This window comes from Pleurodeles waltl, chromosome 10, assembly GCF_031143425.1.
Source record: "Pleurodeles waltl isolate 20211129_DDA chromosome 10, aPleWal1.hap1.20221129, whole genome shotgun sequence".
Taxonomy (NCBI): domain Eukaryota; kingdom Metazoa; phylum Chordata; class Amphibia; order Caudata; family Salamandridae; genus Pleurodeles; species Pleurodeles waltl.
Genome location: NC_090449.1, coordinates 112,019,619 through 112,041,374, shown reverse-complemented (window position 1 = coordinate 112,041,374; position 21,756 = coordinate 112,019,619). Strand labels below are relative to the sequence as shown.

Below are 21,756 nucleotides of genomic sequence, written 5' to 3'. Positions count from 1 at the left end.
GCAGACAAGCTTTGTGGCTGTAGACTAGCAGCCAGTTTTCAATCTGCATGTGACCAGACATACCTCCCTATCTCACTTTTACGCAACATTCTATTATTATTATTTTTTTTTAAATCAACACACCACATCATTTGTAAGCAACGGAAAGGAGATGATCAATGCTGAACAAAAACGACTAAAATGAAGTACGCTTTACATGAGGCATGTCATGTTCGCAGAGTTTTTTTTTAAACCCAGAAGGGAACCTGAAAGAAGGTGATTTTATACCAAGTTAAATCCATGCACCTACATCTGCCATTTGTTCCTCCTTTTATTTGCCTAGGAACAAAGAAAGCGTTCCAACAGTCTTTGAACTTGACTACAATTCTGCTGACCACCTACGAGTGAAGAGTCTGTCTCCAGCATTCAACCCACCCAGAGACAGATACTTCTGTTGAAATGCAGAATGGTAATACTGTAGTTGGTTTCAATCTAGCATCTGTGATTTAAAGGTGGCCCAAAAATTGAACAATGAACAACCTTTTGAAATGTTTTGGCAGGTAAGGCACTTTTGTAACATGCCACTCCTCGTTAACGAGAAACCCCAAGCCCTACCTTTAACGGTGTGTTCAACTTCTGTGGGATAACGACTATACTCAATTATTCCCTTAGCTTTTTTTGTAGACAGCAAACAGAGAGGGTAGCTGGTTGCCAAGTTTTTGAGTAATACATTTTCCAGAGAGGTGCCTGCAGAGGAAAAGGGCGATTAATTACTTGTCAAATGACAAAGGTATGCTTTAGTGCTTAGATACTAAGCACCTGTAAAAGTAAAGTATTACAATTGTCCTTGACCATCAAAATAGACGGCATAAATGTCTAATACGCAACAAACATGAACAGAAAGAGGTGTAATTTCTAGGTAAGCACGTGACGCAGGCTACAGCTGGAACAAGGGAACATCTCTTTCCAGTGACTATAAAAACACCTGCCCTCTCATGTATTCAGCACTGTAATGCTGCAGAAAACACGAGTACAGAAGCCCTCCTGAGGAGAACTTTGGACCTTACTAGGTCACAATATTAGTTAAAGGACATATCGTGGGAATCTCCGGAATAGCCTAGGGCATGTGAGAAGACCCTCAAAAGGAGAAGTGTCTGCAACGGTGACAGTGGCCACTGCAGTAGTATCCTGTGCTCGAATGAAGAAGTGGGAGAGTATGAGAAAGCAGCCATCCTACGTGAGGGGGCCATTGGAGATTAACTGAGCTCGGGTTAGAGACAGGGAAGTACACAAATTGAGGTATGACTAAGCCAACAAAGGCAGTTTGAAAAGCAGACCTTTTACAAAGAAATATCTACTGCTACATAAAACGCACCCTATTTTGGAATTTAAATCTTCAGAGGTAGCAAGTTCACAAATAGATCCTTCACCAACGCAGATTTCCTAGTGGTGGAAAATGAGACAAAGCAGACTAGTTCCGGTATGGTGCATTCACTCACACACTGCTCCCTTGCTTCATTAAACCATGAAGCTCCTATTTGTTCGTTTTTTAATAAGTCTGCTTCATTATCGTTACAATTGTTGATTATACTGTGAGCTACAGGAATTATGCAACCAGGAGGACTGAATTATGCAGTAGAGTTGACCGGCGTATATTGTAAGAAAAGGCTAAATGAGTGGCATAATGTAGTTCATTTTGTGATAGCATTACTTTATTTTTTTTGTAATTTGTAAATTTCTTAATACTGTCTGGGTGAAGGTTTCACCTCATTAGTATCAGCTGTCACCCAAGTACAGCAATAAGCAATTGAAAGGTGACCAGTTACTCTGGGAAGGGTCTTCCAACTTCCTGCTGCATTTTTATTAACTTTTGAGTCACAGCTAAGAACACTTTTTTTGTTAAAATCTAGAAATCATACAGAAAATAATGTATTATGTGGCAAATGCAGAAAATCCATAAAAATGCCGAAAACGCTGCAACCGCAGAATCACATAACTACCGTGGCATAGATATACGTCTGAACATGGTGAATTCAATATGGCAATAAATATGAAATGATAATAGGATGCTATCCTTTAACGATTTAAGAAGCAGTAGCCCCCTGAGTAACTCTCTTAAACTTTACCAAATACATAGTGTATCATGGGACTAATTACAGAGAGCCTTGAACAACAGTGGGACCCTGCCCTCTAGAATTAAGCAAATAATTTGGAGTAGGAGGTTGATCTGTTCGGATTTGAAGTGTTATGTTCATACTTTTTCATGACAAGTTTGCATATATCTATGACTTACTTAATGGAAATCTGGACAGATGGCCAAATGGAAATCTGGACAGATGGCCAATGGGTCGCTTCCGGGATATTTTATCATTAGGAAATTGCTAATTAATTGTGACAAGGTCATCTGGCCTCTCAATACCGATTGATACAAAAATCCTATGGAAATACACTAGAATTTCCAGCAGATAGAATCACTTATTATGCATCAAACCTGACTGCTTTCTTGTAAGTTTCAAAAACACCTAAGTGCTTTCTGTTGTTGAATATCTATATTCCCACTAAACATCTAACGATAAGCTACTGATAGAAAGTTGGTCTGAAATACTTAACTTGTTGTTAATGGAACACCTTATGAATCTATTTATATTCGGTGACTTATGCCAGATTTATGTCTTCTAATCATTAGTTATCTGAAGAGGAGGACTTGCAGAAAGCACCTGAATAGAAATGTCAATTATTAATTCGAAAGCAGACTAAGGAGGAAACGACTACTGTTTAATCAAGTAACAGAGCTGGGATGCATAATGGTGAAAGGTAGCCCAAGAGTGAAACCCTTGTTGTACAAAAATGTAAACGATTAGGGGAGCAGCTCTATAATTTTAATTTATAATTTTTTTGTTTCTTGCAGTTTGTTCTTTTTCATTATTGATATAGAAGTAGTTCACACAGATCCAAGTGATCGTAATTTGATGGTGGGAACGCTGCAATAATTATGTATCCTGCACACTCCGATTCATTTATGGAGGGAGAACTGAAGTCACAAAAAATTAATTTTAAAATTATTTTGTCGACCTATTTACATATACATCCTACTTCAATAATGAGTCATGTTCACTCTTCCTTGAAGATCATTTTCTTGATTATTAAAGACTAAGGGCCTTATTACGAGTGTGGTGGTCTATAGACTGCCACTCGCGGTCTGGACTACAGCCAATGCGGCCGTCTGACCGCCACATTACAACTCCGGCAGTTGGACCGCCCGGATCTTGGATCCCGGCAGTCTGGCGGAGGTCCTAATCCGCCTGGGCAGCGCTGGGGATTACGACCTCATTCTCCACTAGCGGTTTCATGGCAGTAGCACCGCCATGGAAAGGCTAGCGGAGAACGGGTGCAGGAGGCCACAGGGAGGCCTGTATACTGCCCATGCACTTGCAAGCAGTTAACATTGCAGTTAACATTGCAAGGGTGCTCGTGCACCATGCAGGCTACAGCATTGCCGCTGGCTTGATTACCTGCTTTCTAGTGGACAGGTTAGGCAGCCTAGTTTAGATTTGAACCTTATGGCAAGTGGAAGAGAGTATAAGTCTTTCAGAATTGGTGAGAAATAATTACATTTTCTCCTGCCAGAAATGAGTCAAAGTGAAATAAGGCTTTTAATTCAGCCAAAATGATTAAAGTATGCTGTTCTCTCTTCAAATGGGTAGAGGAAAGAAGGGCTTTGAGCACTACTACTTTCAGGTAGCGGGTGTAAAAGTTAATAGATTTGGCTAATTTGTTAGTCTAAGGCTGGGGAAAAGGTATTAGCAAGGTGAAAACTCAGTGAATTCATTTAGGCATTGGAGTTGGGGCAAAATGATCAAGTCTGAGATGATTTGAGAGAGACAGTTCAAATCAGCTTTGAGATTTAGGGGTGACATGCACAAATCCAGTTTTCAGTGCATTTGTGATTAGGAGATTCTCTGCCAACCACTGTTCGCTATCAAGAAATGGATGCAATTTTAGGATGGCCTCATGGACAACGTTTTTAGATAGAGTTGTGAGTCATCTGTATATGGATGGATAGTTGCCAGTTTGGAAGGAACAGTAGCTTTTTATACCACTTGCATACACAAGCACTTTTTACTCCTATTCTGCAATATGGCTGAACAGCATAGCTACAGCACTCCCGTAATATGATGTAAGGAAAGCCTCGAAATGCTTCAGAAGTAGCAAGAGACTGAAACTGAATTGTGTACCGGCAACTGTGACTGAAACAATTCATAATGGTGGTAAGAAACCTAGTGTGTTTCTAGCATCTGATACTGCTACAGGGACATGAACTAGAATGCAGCCTGTGTCCCTCAAGAAAGAAATATAAAGCAGGCTGAGGGATAAAAGCACGTTTTGATTAAGTAACATTTTTTCAGTTTACACTAAGGCTGTCCTGCCCCACAGAAGACAAACCAACATTTTCAGTTGAGCTGCAATTTTTTTTCACAATTCAGTCAGGCAGAAGTGTCACGTTAGAATACATGCAACGAAAAGGAAATTGCGGAATGGCAGCAAAAAAAGTGTGGAGACATGCAGGGGTTGAATAGTGGCACGAGGTCATTTTAGGATCAGAGTCAATAAAATATAGCTTATAATTTGCCAGTACCATATGGGTTATTTTCACCATGTCTGCCCCCTGAAGAAACTGACAAGACAATTAGTAAAACTGCCCTCATTTATTTGGTTACAAAACTGTATTTTACCATAGCTTAGAGGGTTAAGGCAGCTGCTTTAGAGAACTAGATGTTTCAGACTATAAACGTGATACAAATAGCTCATAAGGTTAATCACACTTGCGGGACAGAAATGTGTAATCTCTGGTGTCCGGCTTAGATCATCAAAATAGCATAGAAGTGGTTATGTCTGCTGCAGAACCAGTTGATCACTATTTTGCATACAATCTAAGAAAGTTTAGCAAATTAATGTGCTTGCTGCTGAGGTTCTCGTTTAATATACAGATCACAAATTACAATCATGGTTAAATACTTAATATAATTCACAAGGATCAAATAATATGCAAGGTGTAAGTGTGAATCCCTGCAGGTTTGACCCTGATCTTTCGTTTTTCATAGACATATTACAGAGATTCTGCTGGTACTGCTGGACAGTACTGTTAACACCTAAAAACATTTGTAGTGCTCTCTACATGAATGGCTAAGTATTAGTGTGTAACTGCACACACATCGCTGACATTTTCACAGAACACATAGTACTGTACCCAGACACAGAGCTCAATAAATTAATAATGGTTTAAGTCTATTTGTAGACAACAGTTCTCCTAATTAAAGAACAGCTGCAGACCTAATCAAGATGCTGGGGTTAGCTGTGATGGTGGCTTGCAACCCAAATCGGTGTTCATCCCAAATGTCTCTTATGAAGCTATTGAGGTATTTGATTAAGGGGTGATCCAAGATCTTAAGAAACTTCGATTTAAACCCACTTCCTACAGAAACAATCTGAACCAAGGTCAACTGGGAGAATTAAAGTGTCTCAAATCTGACGAAAAAATTGTGATCCGCCAGTCAGATAAAGGTGGAAATGTGGTGGTGTTATGTACTGATTTGTATATCCAGGAAAGTATGAGACAACTGAGTGATTCCATATGTTGTCAGACGAGGCAACGGTCTGAGATTGTAGAGTCTAATCATATATATTTGGGCAAGTTAAGTAATTGGAAGCACCGGGGCCTCTTGGTATGGGAGGAACACTTATTATTAAAATGTGACCATCCTAGAATCCCAGTTTTGTACCTTATACCAAATTTACACAAAGACATGGTCAATCCCCCAGGGGGACCAATTGTTTCTGCAATTGGGTCTCTGTTAAAAAATACTTAAAAATACACTGACCATGATTTACGCCCCTTGACTGCCTTACCTGTGTACTTGCAGGATACAAACCATTTTTTGTTCATTATTGAGGGGATCCAGCAGGAGGAGAATTTGTTGCTGATCATCATGGATGCGAATAGCCTGTATACATGTATAAGACATGATAAAAGGGTTGCAGCCTGAGAGTAGGTTTTGAGAGCTAGACCTCTTTATCTTCTACATACTGAGATGATTTTAGATAGGATTATATTTTGCCTGAATAACAACCTTTTTTTTGAATGATGAATTTTTCAGACAAAGACAAGGTACAGCGATGAGAACCTGCTTCGCCTCCAGCTAAGAGAATACATTCATGGGTTGGCAGGAGGAGCAGGTGGTCCGGAACTCAGCCATGCAAGATGAACACATCACATTATGGTCGAGATACACTGATGACATTTTAGGAGAGGGAGTGAACAATGTGCAAGGTCATTTATTGAGGATCTGCACAAGAATGAGTACAATCTCAAATTCTCAGTGACAATATGATAGAGTTCTTGGGTGTACACATTAGTGTCTGTGCAATACATTAGCTACCAAACTATTCAAGAAGAGTACTACCTTAAACAGTTTGCTACATACTTCTAGAGCTCACTCAACCAGCTGGATACACTGTACCACTTTGGGGAACTTATCAGAGCCAGGAGAATGTGTAACACTGAGGCAGATTTCTATTGTGAATGCAAGGAGATGGTAAAAGACTTGGAGAGGGTTTTTAGCAAGAGTACTATAAGTCCTGCTATGGATAAGGTTCAGAATCTTTGAAGAGACACCCTTCTCAAGGCAGACAAGAAAAGAGAGACAGTGGGAGATTGTGTCAGGTTTATAACAACATTCTCGAACAAATAAAAACAAGTCAGGAATATCTTAACGAAGCATTGGCATGTACTTAATACTGATTCCATACTTGCCAAGTATGTGAGCAAACACCCAAGAATTAACTTTCGTAAAAAAAACTCTTTGCCACACCTTTCGTAATAGACACTCTTCGCCACTATCTTGTGCAAAGCAATATGTCACCAGTGCGCTTGGCAATGTTCAGGAATTCTTTAGATGTTTGAAGTTCAAGGCATGCAGATTTAGCAAAAATGTAACTAACTTTGTAATTCCATCTACTGGTAGGACCTTTATTATAAGAAAACATTTGACATGTAATTCGGATGACTGCGTATACTGCATAAGATGCCCTTGCAAGAAGCCTAATGTGGGTAGCACGATCCATAAAGCCAAAAAGTGTATCTTAGACCATATGTGAGCAGTCATTAACAATGGTAAGCGATATCCAGGGACTAGACTTTTTTTTTTTTTTACTTGCAACAACAGAACGAGATAACAGCTTTTTGTGATAAATCGTACTATCAACATCAGGGTTGACAATAGAACTCTCTCATTGCTAACCATGGAATCCAATTACATTTTACATTTTGACACTTTGATTCCCAATTACCTCAATTTCAGTGAGAAATGGCCATCTATGTGGGTTAGAGCTTGTGTCTTAATGTTTTCCAATTTAACTTGTGGATCATTTATGTTTGAACCTTCCTCCTAGATTTTCATAGTTCAACAAGGTTTATGGTTTGACACAATCCATATCATATCTTTTATAAAGGTGTGAAGGGTGCACTGCAGATCGGTTCTGAGAGCAGCTGATGCTAGGATTCTAATTTTCTTATCTTGTTGCATATCATTAGGTACATGTGGTTATTTTTTCTTTTTTTTTCTTTCATGTATGGCCCAGATATAGTTGGGCCCGATTGTCCTGGTATGCTGTCCACACGGGCTTGGTTGATGTTTATGTTTGGCTCCATCATACCCTGTGCTCATTGATTCGTAGCTTTCTGTGCACAACTGTCTTTTATTTGTTTGATAAATACTCAGTATTATTAACTAGCATTGTATTACCTGGTTACCCGCATGAAGAAAATGCAAGGTTGATTTATTTTTGTCCATTCTGTTACATTTGAATGCCACCCAGTTTTTACATATTATTAATCAATCAATCAATCAAAAAATGTATTAAGCGCACTACTCACCCGTTAGGGTCTCAAGGCGCAGAAGGGGGGGGAGGAGGGGTTGCCGTTTACTGCTCAAAAAGCCATGTCTTGAGGTGCTTTCAGAAAGTTAGGAGGTCCTGGGTCTTGCGTAGGTTGGTGGGGAGGGAGTTCCAGGTCTTGGAGGCGAGGTGGGAGAAGGGTCTGCCGCCGGAAGTGGTGCGTTGGATGCGGGGGACTGTGGCGAGGGCGAGGTCAGCGGAGCGGAGAATTTGAGTTGGTGTGTGGAAGTGTACTCGTTCGTTAAGATAGGCTGGTCCAGTGTTGTGGTCGGATTTGTGAGCGTGGATAAGGACTTTGAAGATGATCCCTTTGCTGATGGGCAGCCAGTGAAGGGATCTGAGGTGAGCGGAGATGTGTTTGTGGCTGGGGAGGCCGAGGATGAGACGTGCGGCTGCGTTCTGGATTCGCTGGAGTTTTTGCTGAAGCCTTACTGCTGCTGATGAGGGCACGGGTGACCGTTTTTCTTGTTTCTAAGGGAATCCACTTGAAGGTCTTCCATAGCATGCGAAGGGTGTTGAAACAGGAGGACGATATGGTGTTGATTTGCTGGGCCATGGAGCAAGATGAGTCTAAGATGATGCCGAGGTTGCGTGCGTGGGTGGAGGGTGTTGGGGGTGGTCCGAGGGCAGTGGGCCACCAGGAGTCGTCCCATACTGTCTTGCTGGGGCCAAAGATTATGATTTCTGTTTTGTTGGAGTTGAGTTTGAGGTGGCTTGCTGTCATCCATTTGGCGATGTCGAGGAGTCCGACGTGTAGGTTTGTCTTGGCGGTGGAAGGGTTCCTGGTGAGGGAGAGGATGAGCTGGGTGTCGTCTGCGTACAAGATGATGGTGATTCCGTGGGGGCAGTGGATGTTGGTGAGGGGGGCCATGTACATGTTGAAGAGGGTGGGGCTGAGGGAGGATCCTTTAGGGACCCCGCAGATGATCTTGGTTGCGGAAGGGAGGGAGGCAAACTCTTTGGGTTCTTTCGGCGAGGAAGGAGGTGAGCCAGTCTAGGGCCCTGTGTCGGATTCCTGTGTCAAAAAGGTGTGCACAGAGGATTTGGTGGCATACAGTGTCGAAAGCTGCAGAGAGGTCCACTCTGGCTCTGGTTCTGATGTTGTCTGTGCAGGCGAGGAGGATGGTCTCAGTGCTGTGGTTCTTGCGGAATCCAGACTGGGAGGTTGTCATGACCACACAAACTTGCCAAGTCAAATCAAAGAAGTGCATGAGAAAAGCAAAGAGATATCCTCAGTGGAGACAGCAAAGCCCAAACTGGAAGAAGGTTTGCAGAGTAATCTTGCGCTTATTTCAAAGAAAGAATCAAGAAGAGAAGATCCAAGATGGCCGCTGTGAATCCTGAAGGTTAGTTACAGTTCTAGTCTTGCAATCGGTTGGTTGCTAGGTTACGAGCTCTCCAGCTGGAAGCCTTGCACTTCAACTGAGGTCTGACAGGAATCAGCTGTGTGGAGAGAGAGAGTGCGCTTCAGAACAGAAACTCCTGTGAGGTAAAATTACATTTGAAGATTATATTACAGAAACAGATAAATATTGTCAAGGTTTATTCGAAGAGTTTGATAGTAGACCGTTCCCGTGGAAGTCGGCAAGGCTACAGAGTTAATGTATGAATTAACCTTATGTTTACAAGGTTCTTGTTTAAGATATTAAAGTCAAAGAAAAAACAAACTTTAAAAGAGCAAGTATCTACAAATGTCAAGGTTCTAAACAAAGGCCAAGTTTAAAGGAGAAACGAACTGTTAACAAATAAGCATTTACAAATTCAATGGAAATAAACCAAAATAGAGTTTAAAAGAGAAACGAACTTAAATAAACAAGCATTTACAACTACAAGTTATCAACAGATGTCAAAGTAAGGAAGGAGAAACTAACTGCAATAAACAAGCATTTACAAATACAAGTTATCAACAAATGTCGAAGTAAGAAAGGAGAAACAAACTTTAATAAACAAGCATTTACAAATACAAGTATTGACAGAAGTCACAATAAGACAGGAGAAATTAAACAACATCAGCTGATTTGAAGAACGCATTATCACCAACTATATATATATATATAGCAACATAAAACCAATCTCTAACAAAGGTTGAGAAGTTCTTCCAGAATCAGTAATAAGCATTTTTTTAAGAAGAGCTATCATTTATAGAGAGAAGCAAGGCTACAGAGAACTCAGGGTGAGTGAAGAAATAATAGAATTAAAGAGAATTAAGTGTTGAGAGTAGAAAGTGAAAAACTGATGTTGTATGTCCCTAGTAATTGCGACTGTGACTCTTGCAGGTGCTGTATCCAATCTTAGATGTGAAGAGGCAGACTGAGTACTGGCGTTCATCATCTCTGTGGCAGTCTCTCTACCATCCCATTCCCCTTTCCCCCTCCGGGGTACTCAGCACAAAGGATTAATATTCGTTGTGAGAAGCTCGGGTCGGGACTGACGAGTTATCTTCTGCTTCTGAGGAAATCGAATTGAAGTATCCTGACAGATTGAAGTGCCATCACCCTAATTTTAGGGAAAAAACAGATTTCCTCCTGAGCAGAATGGCAAAAGGAATTGATATAAAAGCATTAGCCACCGTTTTGGAAGGGTTACAGAAACAATTAAATAACACCATAGAAGAAACAGTCCAAATAAAACAGCGAATAAATGAGTTAGGGAACACCGCTAAATCAAATGAATCTGTGTTTTCACAAATCCCTAGCCCTTCACAGTCTGCAGGTATATCCACTCAAGTAATTCATGCAGTTTCCCCTATTATTCCTTTGGCTCAACCCGAGCGCTTCGGTGGGGATCCAAATAAGGCGCAGATTTTTCTGACCCAATGCTCATTGCATTTTTTATGTAGACCAGTCATTTTTTTCGAAGACCAGTCCAAAGTGGCATTTATATTGTCTTATCTGACAGGAGATGCGGACGCATGGTCCATGCCAATAATTTCCAGAAATGATCCCGTTTTATATAATTTCCAAAATTTCAAGGAAGAGTTCTTAAGAATATTTGATCGGCGAACTGCAGCTCAAGCCACTGACAATGAACTACTGGAAATCAGGCAAGGTAATAAAGATCTAGTAGCCTATCTGGCTCATTTCAATAAACTCATTGTAGAGACTGCCTGGCCGGAGTAAAAAAGAGCCGCCATATTTTATCGTGGACTGAGAGATGAATTGAAAGATGCCTTAGCACAAGTTCCAAATAGACCCACCGAAATTTCGGAGTTAATTGATCTTGTGTTACAGATTGACCACCGGTTAACTGAACGAAGAGCAGAAAAGAGAAGAGAGTATCGACCATTTCCCCTGAGAATTGATCGTGTAAGAAATTATCATACGAGAGCCGGAGAAGGGATAACGATAGAAGAACAAATGCAAATTAGTTCCATCCGAGGTCCTTTATCGAAGGAAGAAAAAGAGAAAAGAAGAGTGAATCAACTATGTTTATATTGCAGTGCATCTGGGCATTTTGTTAAAAACAGTCCCAAGAAACCCAAAGCTCTTCAGTCGGGAAAAGGCCAGCTTCATCAGTAGAGGGAGTTGCCCTGATGAAAGCAGAACCCAAGACAACTCCTTTAGATCAACGAGTGGCGAATACCTTACAAACCGCAGCGCCACATTTGGTACAAACAGTATCAGTTAAGACCCTTGCGAAGGAAATTCAAGGGATCTCAGTTATGATAGACTCTGGAGCTACGGGCAACTTCTGTGATATCAAATACGCTCGTAAAATGGGTATTCGATTTATCAAGAAATCTACTTTGGAAGTAGTAAGAGCTGTGGATGGAACCAATCTTTCTTCAGGACCCATTTCCCATGAGACCGAACCAATTCAGATGCAAGGTTTTGGTGGACATCAGGAGCAGATAATCTTTAATTTGATAGATGCTCCACAATTTCAACTCATTTTGGGTCTGCCCTGGCTTACAGAACATAATCCACAAATTGATTGGAGCAAAAGAATGATCAAGATGAATTCCTCCTACTGCAAAGAGAATTGCTTTCATGATGGAGTGGAAGTGTCCACCAAGTCCCAAGCGGCCTGTTTATCATCACACTCTTCAATGATCTGTGCACTAAAGACAGCAGGAATCCCAAAAGAATATGAGGATTTAGTCGCCGTTTTTGATGAAAAGGAGGCTGAGAAATTGCCACCACATCGACCCTACGACTGCAAAATTGAACTGGAGCCAGGTGCGATATTGCCATGTAGCAGAATATACGCATTGACCGAAGCAGAGAATCAACATTTAAAGGAGTATTTGGATCAATATCTTGCTAATGGTTTTATTCGTCCTTCTGAATCTCCAGTGTCATCCCCACTATTTTTCATACCAAAGAAGGATGGGAGTCTTCGAACTTGCATTGATTATCAGGCCCTCAATCAGGTTACCAACAAGAATCGATACCCACTGCCTTTAGTGTCAGTTTTATTAGATCAAGTAAAGAATGCTAGAATCTACACCAAATTGGACCTGCGAGGAGCATATCATTTGATTCGAGTGGCTTCAGGGGATGAATGGAAAACCGCTTTTCGGAATCAATACGGATTATTTGAATATCAAGTGATGCCTAATGGGTTATGCAATGCTCCCGCTGCCTTCCAGCATTTAGTTAATGATATATTACGAGAATTCCTCGACCGGATTGCCATGGTTTATATAGATTACATTTTAATCTTTTCCGACAATCTACAGGAGCACATTTCCCATGTTCGATCCATCCTCACAAGGTTGCAAGAAAACCATCTCTATGTAAAATTGGAGAAGTGTGCATTTCATGTGGAACGAGTTGAGTTCTTAGGATTCATTTTGTCACCAGGAGTTAGTATGGATCCTGCCAAGATAAAGACAGTGCAACATTGGCCTTCTCCTTGCAATGTCAAGGAGATCCAGAGTTTCTTGGGGTTCGCTAATTTTTATCGAAGATTCATATCCAATTTTTCTCAAACAGTTACACCCATTACTCGATTGTTGAAGAAAGGAGTGAAGTTTGAGTGGACAAAAGAAGCTGAAAATGCTTTAAATTTTTTGAAGAATTCCTTCGTCTCAGCTCCAATCTCGCTCCACCCCAATCCAGATGAGCCGTATTATGTGGAGGCAGATGCTTCAGATGTTGCCATAGGAGGTATCCTTTCCCAGCGTCATAAAGATACAGGTCAATTACATCCAGTGGCCTATTTCTCTCGAAAATTAACACCACCAGAGATAAATTATTCAATTGCGGATAAGGAGCTATTGGCAGTCAAAGAAACTTTTTGTGAGTGGAGGCATTACATTTTGGGAGCGAAGCATAAAGTGACCATTTACACGGACCACCGAAATTTACAGTTTTTAAAATCAGCTCGAACTCTAACAGCTAGACAACTGCGTTGGTCCCTATATTTTGCAGACTTTGATTTTGTTATCACTTTCAGACCAGGAAAAGTAAATGGGAAGGCAGATGCTCTATCTCGAATTGATACCGGTGCAGTTAAAGAGCCTCCAGAAAAAGAATTGATTATTCCACAAGAGAAGTTCATATCTGCCATATTGTAGGAAAATTTAACCAAAGAAATTCAAGAAAACTTAACATTCGAAGGAATGCTGAAGTGGTCCAAAGCAGGCCAAGGAAGAGAAATCAAAAAAGGTTTGCCATACTTTAAAGGTGCACTGTATGTTCAGACTGTAGAGCTGCAAGAAACAATTCTTCAGGCTTATCATGACGATCAATTGGCTGGACACAAAGGAATTCAAAAGACTCAAAATCTAATACAACGAGAATTTTGGTGGCCAAAAATGAAAACTCAGATAAGACAATATGTGTCAACTTGTGACAAATGTCAAAGAGGGAAATGAAATAGAACAGCTTCACAAGGTCTGTTAAGACCTTTGCCCACTGCACCCCATGCCTGGCATACAGTTACTATGGATCTTATAGTGGACCTCCCTAGTAGCCAAGGGTTTAACACCATCCTAGTTTTTGTAGACACTTTCACTAAAATGGCGCATTTCATTCCTTTGATAGAAATCCCTCGAGCCCCACAGTTGTTTACACAACACATAGTACGCGCCCATGGTATCCCAAAAATTCTAGTTTCAGACAGGGGATCCCAATTTGTTTCTCGCTTTTGGAAGGCCTTTAGTAAAAGATTAGGAATTGATTCTCGTTACTCTACCAGTTACCATCCTGAAACCGATGGGCAAACAGAGAGAGTGAATCAAGAGTTAGAACAGTATTTAAGACTCAATTTATTCGATAAAAAGAAGGAAGGGCCCGAGTTGATGTGGGCAGCTGAATTTGCTTACAATAATGCTGTTCATTCCACCACTGGGTTCACCCCCTTTTATCTGAACCATGGTAGACATCCTAATGTAATGTTGGGTAAAGAAGATGATTCAGTGCCTGCAGTAGAAGAGATGGTGAGGGATTTGCAGACCACGTTAGTTAGGGCTAGAAAAAACATCATTCAAGCAAAAGACTCATATAAGACTCAGGCTGATAGAAAAAGAAGAGAGAGCCCCATTTATTCAAAAGGAGACAAAGTTTCGTTATCCACTCGTCATTTACGTCTCAAAGGAAATCGCAAATTTCAGCCACGATTTATAGGCCCATTCAAAGTTGACAAGATGATCTATCCAGTGGCAGTTAAATTGCAGTTGCCAGCTCATCTAAAGATACATCCTGTTTTCCATGTCTCCTAGTTAAAGAACAGTCCTCCAAATTTACATCAAAACTCCCCTCCAATTCCTATCCAGATTAACTCTGCAGAAGAGTTTGAGGTCAATCAAATCTTAGATTCCAAAATCCGTAATGGCCAGCTTTATTATCTAATTGATTGGAAAGGTTATGGTCCAGAGGAACGATCCTGGGAGCCGCACGAGTATGTACATGCTTCAAGATTAGTGAGAAACTTTCATAGAACCTACCCAAGCAAACCTAAATTGGAGAACTGTTCCTTGAGGGGGAGTACTGTCATGACCACACAAACTTGCCAAGTCAAATCAAAGAAGTGCATGAGAAAAGCAAAGAGATATCCTCAGTGGAGACAGCAAAGCCCAAACTGGAAGAAGGTTTGCAGAGTAATCTTGCGCTTATTTCAAAGGAAGAATCAAGAAGAGAAGATCCAAGATGGCCGCTGTGAGTCCTGAAGGTTAGTTACAGTTCTAGTCTTGCAATCGGTTGGTTGCTAGGTTACGAGCTCTCCAGCTGGAAGCCTTGCACTTCAACTGAGGTCTGACAGGAATCAGCTGTGTGGAGAGAGAGCGCGCTTCAGAACAGAAACTCCTGTGAGGTAAAATTACATTTGAAGATTATATTACAGAAAACAGATAAATATTGTCAAGGTTTATTCGAAGAGTTTGATAGTAGACCGTTCCCGTGGAAGTCGGCAAGGCTACAGAGTTAATGTATGAATTAAGCTTATGTTTACAAGGTTCTTGTTTAAGATATTAAAGTCAAAGAAAAAACGAACTTTAAAAGAGCAAGTATCTACAAATGTCAAGGTTATAAACAAAGGCCAAGTTTAAAGGAGAAACGAACTGTTAACAAATAAGCATTTACAAATTCAATGGAAATAAACCAAAATAGAGTTTAAAAGAGAAACAAACTTAAATAAACAAGCATTTACAACTACAAGTTATCGACAGATGTCGAAGTAAGGAAGGAGAAACTAACTGTAATAAACAAGCATTTACAAATACAAGTTATCAACAAATGTCGAAGTAAGAAAGGAGAAACGAACTTTAATAAACAAGCATTTACAAATACAAGTATTGACAGAAGTCACAATAAGACAGGAGAAATTAAATAACATCAACTGATTTGAAGAACGCATTATCACCAACTATATATATATATAGCAACATAAAAACAATCTCTAACAAAGGTTGAGAAGTTCTTCCAGAATCAGTAATAAGCATTTTTTTTTAAGAAGAGCTATCATTTATAGAGAGAAGCAAGGCTACAGAGAACTCAGGGTGAGTGAAGAAATAATAGAATTAAAGAGAATTAAGTGTTGAGAGTAGAAAGTGAAAAACTGATGTTGTATGTCCCTAGTAATTGCGACTGTGACTCTTGCAGGTGCTGTATCCAATCTTAGATGTGAAGAGGCAGACTGAGTACTGGCGTTCATCATCTCTGTGGCAGTCTCTCTACCATCCCATTCCCCTTTCCCCCTCCGGGGTACTCAGCACGAAGGATTAATATTCGTTGCGAATAGCTCGGGTTGGGACTGAGGAGTTATCTTCTGCTTCTGAGGAAATCGAATTGAAGTATCCTGACAGAGGTGTAGAGTGCATTGTTTTCCTCTAGGAAGTGAGACAGTTGGGCGTTCACTATCTTCTCAGCGACCTTGGCTGGGAAGGATGGGACGGTAGTTTGAGGTCCTCTGGGTCTGCTTTGGGTTTTTTGAGGAGCGTGTTGACTTCGGCGTGCTTCCAGGTGTCTGGGAAGGTTGCGGTGTCGAAGGAGCTGTTGATTACGGCGCGGAGCTGGGGAGCGATGATTTGGCTGGCCTTGTTGAATATGTGGTGGGGACAGAGGTCTGTGGGGGGAGCCTGAGTGGATGGAGTTCATGGTTTTTTCGGTTTCCTCGTTGTTGGTTGGGGTCCAGGTATGTAGTTGGTTGGTGTGGGGGGGCGTTTTGCTGTCGGTCATGTCGGTGGTGGTGACAGTGGGTGCAGATGCTGTGAAACTGTTGTGTATGTCTATGATTTTGAGGTGCAGTAGTTGGAGAGGGAGTTGCAAAGGTTTTGGGTGTGAGGGGGGGTTCGATGGTGCTGGATTTGGTGAGCTCTTTCACGATGGTAAAGAGATCCTTGCTGTTGTGTGAGTTATTATCTATGCGTTCTTTGTAGAATGACCATTTGGTGGTCCAGAGTTGGTGGTGTTTGCATATGGTTGTTTTGAGGGTGGAGAAATTGCTCATTGAGGGTTCTTGGCGCCATGCTTTCTCAATCTTGCGGCATTCAAGTTTGGAGGCTTGGAGTGCTGTGGTGAACGAGGGGGCTGTCTTGATGGTGCGGGTGTTGTTGTTGCTTTTCAGTGGGGCGAGGGAGTCTGCTCAAGTTGTTAACCATTGTGTGACGTTGTGGGCAGCAATGTTGGTGTCGTTGGTAATGGGGGGTGGAGCTTGCGTGAGTTTGGCGTTTAGGTGTTCTTTGGAGACCTTGTCCCACATTCGGTAGGGTGCGGTGTGTTGTTGGTGGTGGGTGGGGGGTTTCATGAAGGAGAAGTGGGCGCAGTGGTGCTCAGTCCAGTGGAGTTTGGTGGTGTGGGTAAAGGTGACATGGTTGCTGGAGGTGAAAACTGCGTCAAGCGTGTGTCCTGCTGAGTGAGTGGGAGGGAGAGGTGACCAGTTGCTTGAGTCTGAGGTTCATGATGTTGTCTAGCAGGGTTGTGGAGTTGCGGTTGTGGGTGCTTTCCAGGTGAAAGTTGAGGTCACCAAGGAGTATGTAGTCTGTGGAGGTGAGGGCGTGGGAGCACTCATGGATAAATTGGCTGTATCACAAAATGGCTGATAATTGGTTTTCATAGCTGACTTGGTATATATTTCTGACTTGGTATATATTTCTGACAGGCACAGGTACATGTTCATGATTTAACCAAGCAAACATTTATTACGATATTATATTAGGGCTCGCTCAGTGTGTCGTGGCTTATTGCCCTTTTTTCTTTGGACACAACTTTTTGTATACTTTATAGTTACTTTTATGTTTTCAAGATGGCGGAACTTTAGGCTGCTCCTTGCCCAGTATGTGCACAGAGTGTTGCCCTTCATTGATATCTATTGTGTTATATGTTTGTATGCAATCCTTGCACATCTTACCCCGTGAGAAAGGCCGTGGTGCCGAAATGCGCTGGGTGCTGTTCTTGATTAAACCTTGGTTCTGATTTGGTCTGCAGCCGCTCTTTAATTTGGAGAACTGATTACAAATATTTTGGGCTTCCCGGGCCTGCCAAAGAACGTCATCACAAGAGGCCAGAGGGATCGAGATATATATAACACCTTTCCTCCACAGTCACGTGTTGTTAGACCGGTCAGCTCTTTGCATGGTTTTCCCTGACTTTTTGTCTTCTGAACTCCTGTTTTGATTATGTGCTGAATTTCGTTTTTTATGGCTTTAGGACTTTATGCCTGCTTCAAAGGCAGAAAGTTTCGGACCTCTAAGGTGACAACCTCAGAACAATTCTGGATCGAGGACATTCTGCCAAGAAGAAGAGCTAGATGCTGAAGAAGGGACTGCCTCTCTGTCTGTCGTTTTGCTATGCTGTCCTACTGCTTCTGTCCAAGGAGCGAAAAGACTGGACTTGGCTTTCTACATCCTGCTTTCCAAGGTTCTCCCATGGCTTGGACTGAGCTTGCCTCCTGTTAAGAAGTCTCAGGGACATCCAAGACTTGCTAGCACCTGGGCTCTCTTGCTGGGAGTCCTGACTCGCCAAGTGGTGCCAAATCCAGTTCCTGGGCCCTTGGGAGTGAGTTCTGGTGTAACCATGTAGAAACCAAGTGCATCGACTCCAGAGTGACACTGGAAAAAACACTGCTGTCTGACCCAGCGTCATGCGCGCAAAAGGAGCTGTGGTCTCCACTGAGTGCAATGCTTGCAACCGATGCCGCAGACCCAACGCCGCTGCAGCGCCTCCAAAGTCCCCCCACAGCTCGAGTTCTGAAGTGCCATGTCCCTGATGTCCGGGACAGCCGACTCCACTGCAGCACCTGTGACCACGTGGTGTGATCACGACACCGCAAAATTCGACGTCTTGTGTCTTCACCTGCTGGATTCACCTACTCTGCCTCAGTTCCCCTGAAACCGCAAGGAACCGGCACCTCCTATCCCCTGCCTGGCAGTAAGAAACCAAAGCCTCAGCTCCCTGACAGCAGTAAGTAACGAACGCCGCACCGGCTCCAGCAATGCCTCATCTCCCAGACTCTGTGCAACGTCTTTGTTTCATCGTTTACCAAAGATACTGTGCCTGGGGTCCGTGCGACTCCATGACCGGCCTGCACTCCACTGGGAGTAGCACCAGACTGCTGGGAACGAATCCGTCAAAGACACTGTGATAGCCCTAGTTGGAGCGATTGGGTTTCTCAGCACTTTATTGAGATTTAACCTTTAAAAATGTGTAACTTAGCTTGTGTATGTTGGATTTTTGTCATTTTGGTCTTGCTTTATTTTGATAAATATTGGCTATTTTCTGAAATAATGTGGAGTCCATTTGTAGCATCTTCACTGTGTTACTGTGTGTGTTTATATGCAAATACTTTACACATTGTCTCCGAGATAAGTCTGACTGCTCGTGCCAAGCTACCAAGGGGGTGAGCAGGGGTTATCTTAGCTCTGTGGCTCTCTTACCCTGTCTAGAGTCAGGGTCCCTACTTGGACAGGGTGCAAACCACTGCCATCTTGAGACCCCATTTCTAACACCATGTCTTTCAACAACTTCATACAGCATGTCTATGAAGAAAAAAGGCAGCACAACCAGGTGCAGTTCTTTGGTCAAAAAACAGAAAAATATTGCAAAGCCTTTCAGCCGCAGCCTTCAACTGCCCATCAAATATATATTGTTCAATGTCTTGGCGGTGAGGTTGGAGAAGGAGCGTCTATCATAGCAGCTGCGAACAACCTCGGCTAGTGGCGTCATGTAAGTGTTGTAAAGCGTGGGGCTAAGAGTTGACCCCTGGAGGACACCGCATATGGTACTCTTGAGTTCCAATGTGAATGGTGAGAGGCAGATTCTCTGGGTGTGTTCCATGGATCCATTTGGGAGCGTTTTTTTGGATCCTGATGTGGTGGAGTCTGGAGGTGAGGGTGTGGTGGGAGATGGTGTGGAATGCAGCAGATAGGTCTAGGAAGATAAGGGCCGACTTCTCTCTGTGGTCAAGGAGGGCCCCCATGTCATCCGCAGCAGTAATGAGGGCAGTCTCAGTGCAATAGTTAGTGCAGAATCCACATCGGGAGGAGTCCATGGTTGTGTCTTTCCAGGTGTTTGAAGAGGTGTTTATTGAAGGCTCTTTCCAGGACCTTGGCTGTGAAGACAAGCAGGGAAATTGGGTGGTAGTTTCTGAGTTGCTGGGGTCAGCAGAAGGTTTAAGGAGTGGCTTGATCTCTGCTTGCTTCCATGCTTCATGGTGGTGGCCATCCTGATGGAGGTGTTGAGGATGGGGGGGGATACTGCTCATCTCCTTCTGGCCCAAGTTGAAGATGTTGTAGTGGGGCCCTGGGAGAGCCAGAGTGGGTTGTACTCATGAGGGCTGCTGTGTCCTGGATGGAAAGAGGCTTCCAGTTGGTGATCCGGTGGCTGGGTGGGTTAATCAACAGGGTCAGGAGGTGATAGATGTTGGTAGGTTGTGGTTGAAAGTTTCTAAGTAGATGGCTGTGATTTTGTCCTGGAAGTAGTCGGCTAATGAGTCAAGAGGGCCCGAGAGGGTTGGAGTGTGTTTTCGGTAGCTGCAGGGCAGGAGAACTCCTTGGCGAGCTTCAAAAGTTCCTTCAGGCGGTTACAGCTTTCCTCAATGCGACTCAGTAGGGCAATCTTTTTGGCTTCTCTGAGGCAACTATGGTATGAGTCTAGAGCTTCTTTGAGGGTGGTGTGGTTAGCCTGGTCTCTACTGCCGTGCCAGAACCTTTCTAGCCATTTGCATTTCCTCTTGAGTGAGCGGAGTTCGTGGGTGTACCAAGTAGCAGGTTTGCTGGCTCTTCTGGCGGTGGAGTTCCTGGTGGGGGTGACTTTGTGTGGATCCATTCTGACAGCATGTGAGCATCTTGCTGAAGAGGATGTGTTTGCTGCAGCGGAGGGAGGTGTTCCATAGAGTTTGTGATTTTTCCATCTGTGGGGTGGAGGGAGGGGGGGGGGAATGAGGGTTGGTGAAATCTTCTCGTCTGCAGGTTATGGTGAAATGTACCAGGTGATGGTCCGTCCATGTGAGCTCTGTTGTCTGGGAGAAGATAATCTTATTGCTGGCTGTAAAGACGGGGTCCACAATGTGTTTTGTGATGTGTGTGGGACAGGTGACTAGTTGTTTGAGTCCGATGTCGCTTAGGTTGTCCAGGAGGTTGGTGGAGTTGTGGTCATTGGGGTCGTCTAGGTGGAAGGTGAGATCTTCTCGGAACATGTAGTGTGTTGAGTCGATCTCCAGGGGGGCGATGAAGTAGGCTATGGCTCTGCAGAAGATAGGGCAAGGTCCCAGGGGTCTGTACGCGAGGGTGACCCTGATGGATCTTCTTGCGTCGATTTGGATGAGAAAGTTAAGGTGTTCCATGAGGTGGGAGGTCTCCTCCTCGAAGATGGTACATGAGAGGCTGTCCTTATGCATGACTGAGATTCCTCTTCCGTGCTTGTGGCGGTCTTTGTGGCTCAGCTTGTAGCCTTGCTGGGTTGAGCAGGTGATGTCAGGGGCCGAAGCAGGTGTAAGCCAAGTCTCAGTGATGAACATCAGGTCCGGGCTGAAGGTGGTTATGGTGTCCCATATTTCTGTGGCATGTTTGCAGAGTGATCTTGCGCTGAGCAGTAGGCTGAGGAGTTGCTTCTTGGGCTTAGGAGATGGTGGAGGTGTTGCAGGCGAAGTTGCACTGGAGGCAGCTTTTGGGTCTGACCACAGTTGTAGGGGAGGTGATGCAGCAGATGTTGTCTCGGTTCCTGGGGGCCAGGTCCAGGAGCTTGTGGCAGAGTATCAGAGGATGGTGGGAGAGCCAGGGTTCCGGGCACTGGGCGCGGTCCAGGCACAAATAGGCCTACCTTTGGTGCACCTTCGGCGTGACCGCCATTGAATAGGGCTGGGAGAGTGGGCGGGCAAATCGGGAAGTGGGGATAAACTGTGAGAAAAGGCAGCTGGGGGCAGAGATGTGCAGCAACAGGGTCC

At 43.1% G+C, this 21,756-nt stretch overlaps 1 protein-coding gene across 8 annotated transcripts in view; it reads right to left on the bottom strand.

Annotated features, from left to right (window-relative positions):
• Window positions 1-21,756, bottom strand: part of MAFK (MAF bZIP transcription factor K) — a 139,698-nt gene that overhangs the window by 33,270 nt on the left and 84,672 nt on the right. The window contains exon 1 of one of the 8 annotated variants that reach the window (XM_069209917.1): window positions 7,327-7,894. The exons of the other annotated variants lie outside the window; for them this stretch is intronic. The gene's annotated coding sequence lies outside the window, so the exon portion shown is untranslated. Of the gene's footprint in view, window positions 1-7,326; window positions 7,895-21,756 lie in introns of those variants that run through there. 8 annotated transcript variants of the gene reach the window in all.